The 6218-nt window shown below is 37.3% G+C and overlaps 1 pseudogene; it reads right to left on the bottom strand.

Moving 5' to 3' along the window:
• Window positions 1–2254: 2254 nt before the first annotated feature.
• On the bottom strand, window positions 2255–3917 carry LOC118620216 (annotated as a pseudogene).
• Window positions 3918–6218: the final 2301 nt, after the last annotated feature.

The raw sequence follows: 6218 nt of genomic DNA, 5'->3' as shown, positions 1-6218 counted from the left end.
TTCATTTAATTGATGTTTACAGAGAATTACACTCCAAAACTGGAGAATATACATTATTCTCAAGTGCACATGGGACATGTTTAAAGATAGGCCACCTGTTAGACCACAATCTAAGTCTCTACAAGTTCAAGAAGATTGAAATTATATCAAGGATCTTCTCATATCATAGTGGCATGAAACTAGAAATTAATTACAAGATAAACACTCAAAATCATTCAAATACATGGAAGCTAAATAGCATGTTATTAAACAATGAATGGGTTACCAAGAAGATTAAGGAAGAAATAAAAAACAACCTGGAAATCAAAGAGAATAAACATATAACACTACAAAATGTATGGGGCACAGTAAAAGCAGGCTTGAGAGGGAAGTTAATAGGATTACAGGCTTACCCCAAGAAAGCAAGAAACATTTCTATTAAACTATTTAACCCTATAACTTAAAGAAGTAAAATGTGAACAAAAAGAAAAATCCAGAGTAAGTAGAAGGAAAGAAAATAAAAGATCAGGTAGAAATAAATTCCATAAAGACTAAAAAAAAAAAGACATAAGATCAATGAAACCAAGAGCTGGTTCTTAGAAAATATAAACAAGATTGATGAGCCTTTATCCAGATTCACCAATAAACAAAGAGAGAGGACCAAATAAGCAAAATCAGGAGTGAAAGAGTAAAAATAACAACCAACACCACAGAAATACAAAGGATTATTAGAAAATACTATGAACAATTATATGCCAACCAATTTAACAACTTTGAAATGGACAATTTCTTAGAATCACACAGTCTTCAAAAACTCAACATTGAAGAAACAGAAAACAAATCAATAACAACTAAATAAATTGAAGTAGTAGTCAAACTCCCAGTAAACGAGACAACATGTCTAGACAGCTTCACAGGGGAATTTTACAAAACATTCAAAATTGAACTAACACCTATTCTCCTTGAGCTATTCCAAAAAATTTAAGAGGAAAGAAAGCTTCCAAGCTCTTTTTATGACATCAATAATCCTAATTCTAAAACCAGATAAAAACACTACACAGAAAAAAATTATAGGTCAATATCCCTGATAAATATGATGCCAAAAATCTTCAACAAAATATTAGTAAATAAGATCCAGCACTATATTTAAAAAGTTATCCACCACAAAAAATTATGATTTATTCCAGGGATGCCAGGCTGGTACAATATTCACAAATTAATAAATGTGATACACCACATGAATATAATAAGATAAAAATCTTATGATCATATCATTAGATGCTGAAACTGCATATGACAGAATCTAGCACCCATTTCTGATAAAAATGCTCAGCAAAATGGGAATAGCGGTTTATCTCAACATAATAAAGGCCATATATGACAAACCTATAGCCAACATCATACTCAGTGGACAAAATCTAAAAGAATTTCCTTAAAAACAGGAACAAAACAGGGATGTCCATTTTCATGACTCTTATTCAACAGAGTACTGGATGTCTTAAACACAGTGACTAGACAAGAAGAAAAAATAAAAGGCATCCAAATGGAAGAGGAGGAAGTGAAACTGTCATTATATGCAGATGACATGATATAGAAATCCCTAAAGACTCCACCAAAAAACTATTAGATTTAATAAATAAATTTGGCAAAGTAGCAGGATACAATAAACATCCAGAAATTTATTGTTTTGTTAAAAATTACCACTCAGAAAAGGAAACAAACAAACAAAAAAAAAACAATTAAGAAACCTAGGAGTAAACATAACCAAAGAAGTAAAAGACAAGACTTGCTGTCAGAAAACTGCAGGCCATTGAAAAAAGAATAGAGGAAGATATAAAAAAAAAGTCAAAGCATATAATATGTTCATGGATTGGAAGAATTGACATCATTAAAATGTCTATAGTACCCAAAGTAATCTATAAATTCAATGTAATCCCTATTAAAATGCCAATGACATATTTCACAGATTGAGAACAAATATTCTATATGTTTATATAGAACAACAGCAACAAAAAACCCCAAATCGCCACAGCAAACTTTCTTTTTTTTTTCAAATGACTTAGACTTAATCATTGAAAGCAAACTAAATGGAAAGCTTACAATGGAGAAGAATTACATGTCAGTGCCTTTTGCAAACTGAGCTGGGACAGAAAGAGACAGAGGCTGCCACACAACCTGATCCTTTCCAAGCAAAGATATCCAGTGTTCCTGGCAGTCTGGCTCAGGAAAGGGGGAGACTGTTGGCTCTCTGTATTGGGGTCACCTTGCCCACCACTCACTCTTGGCCAGCATCAGGAGGAACCTGTCCTGCGGCCCTGGTCATTGCCTTTCTTTATGTGGCCTGAGACGATGTCATCAATCCTCAGCAGCAGAACGGCAACCTTCACTGCTGTCTTATATGTCTGTAGTTTCACAGCCAATGACTCCCAGATGCCTAGTTCTTTCATGTCCACCAAAGTACCTGTCTCACCATTTACACCCCAGGTCTCACAGTTGTCCTGGGTATGCTTGGCACAAAGGGAGGTAAGCAGACGAATGGTGCTGGCCCCACATGCTGGAGAAGGGTCCAAGGGATGACCTCTAGGGTTTGGGCAACAGCCCTGTATGGCCATTGCCCCACACCAATCATGGCATTGGATTTTTCGGTCAAGGAATAGGCTACAGCCTTTGCACAGGCCCCACCTCCTGGCACCAGCTGAGGGTCCAGGAGAACATTGCGGCACACTTGCATGGCATCCTGGAGGTTGCATTCTACTTCTGAAAGAATCTATTTGCTGGCCCCTCGGAGGAGAATGGTACAGGCCTTGGGATCTTTATACTCAGTGATAAATGTAAAGTACTCATCTCCAATTTTCTTGATTTCCAACAGGCCTGCTCCTGTCCCAACATCATCTTCCCTCAGTTCCTCTGGTCAACTGACTATCCGGGCCCCACAGGCTCTAGCAATATGATTATTGTCTGTCTTCTGGACTCTGTGGATGGCTATGATATTGGCCCGCATGAGGTAGTGCTGAGCTAAATCTGAGATGCCCTTTTCAGTAATAACCACATCAGGCTTCATATGAATAATGTCCTCACAGAGCTACTGGATATATTTTTCTTCCATTTGGAGGATTCGGGTAAAGTCTTCCTCTCGTGTGATCTCAACATCAGTCATCAGTCTGGCTTTCTCCTTTCTTGTATTCTAGAGAAGAATCCAACAGCACAATGTGAGGGTTCTTGATATAGCGCCGCATTCATGGATGGGTCACATCTTTGTTAATCATGACTCCACGTAAGACACATGAATCTTCAATGATACCCCCAGGTATCTTTTCCACCCTTGCATACTTGTTGATGTCAATCTCCTTCCGACCATTTTCCTCAAACTGTACAGTTTTAACAGCATCCAGTGCAATGTTGCAAGCCAAAGAGGACCACTGACTGATTGCTTTGGTAGTAATGGAGCTGTTGATAATGTTCAGCATCATATCTCGGTTATTGGTGTCTATGGGAGGGAGTACTGATTTTCTTAAGGGTGCTGATCATATCATCCAATGCCTTTCAGTGAGCACTGATCACCACCGTTGGGTGCATCTGCTGCTCTAGGAAGTGCTCAGCCACTGAGAGCACTCCCCCACAAGAATAATTACTGATGTGGTCCCATTTCCAACCTCTTTATCCTGTGTTTGGCTAATTTCAATCATGGACTTGGCTGCTGAATGCTGAACTTGAATCTCTTGAAGAATGGCATTGCCATCATTAGTCATCATAATGCCTCCCATTGGGTCCAAAAGCACCTTCATCATGGACTTGGGTCCTAAACATGTGCAGATGATATCTGCAATAGTCTTGGCGGCATTGATGTTTCCAGATTGAACTTTTCTTTCAGATTCACACTTTGTGTTCTGGCTGAGCATGAGCACTGGACAATGGCCCATCATGGCAGCGTGATGCAGAGCCCGGTACCCAGAGCTGAGGAAAGAAGCAGAAGATTCTGGAGAGGGAACCCGAGAGAAGCACCAAAAAGGTTGCCTCCTTAGTTCTTACACCTGCCACAGCAATCTTGAAAAGTCAGAACAAATTTGGAGTGATCACAATACCAGATATCAAGTTATACAACAAAGCCATTATAATCAAAACATCCTGGTACTGGTACATGAACAGAGATACAGATCACTGTCACAGAACAGAGGACCCAGAAATTGACCAAAGACATTATGCACAATTAATATTTGACAAAGGAGGCATGAGCTCACAATGAATAAAAGGCAGTCTCCTCAATAAATGGTATTGGTAAGATTGGACAGATACATGCAAAAAAAAAAAAGAAAGAAAGAAAGTAGACCACCAACTTACACCATACACAAGATTGAACTAAAATAGATGGAAGACATGAAAATGTAGGCAGCAAAATCTCAGACATAACACATAGCAATATTTTCAATAATTCATTACCTAGGACTAGAAAACAAAGGAAAAAATTAATTAATGGGACTATTTCAAATTAAAATCTTATGCACAGCAAAAGAAACCAGCATCAAAATGAAAAGGGAACCCACTCTCGCTGAGAACATTTTTGCCAATGATACATCAGATAAGGAGTTAATTTCTAATATACATATGGTACTCATACAGCTCAACAAAAGAACAATCCAATTTAAAAATGGGCAGAGAATCTGAATAGACACTTCTCCCAACAGGACATATAAATGGTCAAGAGACATATGAGAAAACATTCAACATCACTAATCATCAGAGAGATGCAAATTAAGATGACTATGAGGTAATACCTCACACCTGCCAGAATGGCTGCCATCAACAAATCATCAAACAAAAAGTGCTGGCAAGGATGTGGAGAAATGGTACTCTAGTACACTGCTAGTGGAAATTCAGACTGGTGCAGGCACTATGGAAAACCATATTGTGTTTCCTCAAAAAATTAAAAATTGAACTGCCATTTGACCCAGTGATTCAATTTCTTGGAATATATCTCAAGAAGCCTGAAACACCAATCAGAAAGAATATATGCACCACTATGTTCATAGCAGCACTATTTATAATAACCAAGATCTGGAAACAGCCCAAATGCCCATCAGTAGATGAGTGGATAAAAAAGTTGTAGTACTTTTATACCATGGAGTACTCTGCAGCTGTAAGAAAGAAAGATCTCTTACCCTTTGAGACTTCATGGAGGAAACTGGATAGTATTATGCTAAGTGAAATAAGCCAGTCAGAGGAAGACATGTACTACATAATCTCATTTTCTTATGAAATATAATGAACCAAATAAATTGACTTCTGTATCCAAATAAATCCAGAGAGATGGAAGTAGGAAACAGACTGACAAACATCAGAGAGAAGGGGGATGTGAGGTGGGAAGAGATGAACCAAAGAACTTATATGCATAACCAATGGACACAGACATTATTGTGAGGAAGGCAGGAGAGGGATGAGAGCAGGTAGAAGGGGGTCAATGAGGGAAAAAGGGGGAACATCTGTAATACTTTAAATAATAAAGATAAAAACAAAGCAAAGAAAAAACATTTTTTAAAAAAGGAAATTTAAGTCCAGCTATACTGGGAGAATTAAGTGAACATAAATACAGTCATCTATACATGGACACAAGCCTGGATCAGAGCTTTCTCATATTTCTCAGAGGAACTGCCCCTGCCAACAACTTGATTTGATTTTTAACCTCCAGAACTTTGAACAAACAAGTTTCTGTTTTCTAATCCATTCAATTTTTGGTACTCTGTTATAACAGCATTAGAAACTAGTGAAGTCTCTTATGCCAAATAAGGTGATAATGAAATTCTTTTATAAATGCCCTCCAAACCTTCATTATTCTACTTGTGTATTATTGAAATTTTTAATCTCTGTGCTGTTGCATTTATACCTTTATTATATATATTTTTCTAATTCATCTTCATTGTATTGGCAACTTGTATGTCCTCTTTGGATAATTTTCTATTCAGGTCCTCTGCACATTTTAATTGGATTGTTTTCTTCTTTTTGTTCAGTTGTATGAGGGTTTTATATATTTTGGAAATTAACCTTTATGTTCTCCCATGCAGTGGGTTCTGCTTTGCGGGTTTCTTTTGCTGTACAGAAGCTTTTTAGTTTAATGTAGTCCCATTTGTTTAATTTTTTCCTTTGTTTCTCTTGCTCTAGGCAATGTATCAGTGAAAAATTTGCTTCATTTGGTGTCTAAGATATTGCTGCTTACATTTTCTTGGATTGTTATGATTTCACAACTT

This window comes from Molossus molossus, unplaced genomic scaffold, assembly GCF_014108415.1.
Source record: "Molossus molossus isolate mMolMol1 unplaced genomic scaffold, mMolMol1.p scaffold_m16_p_7, whole genome shotgun sequence".
Taxonomy (NCBI): domain Eukaryota; kingdom Metazoa; phylum Chordata; class Mammalia; order Chiroptera; family Molossidae; genus Molossus; species Molossus molossus.
The sequence above is the reverse complement of the archived record's forward strand: the minus strand, read 5'-3'. Positions and strand labels throughout refer to the sequence as shown.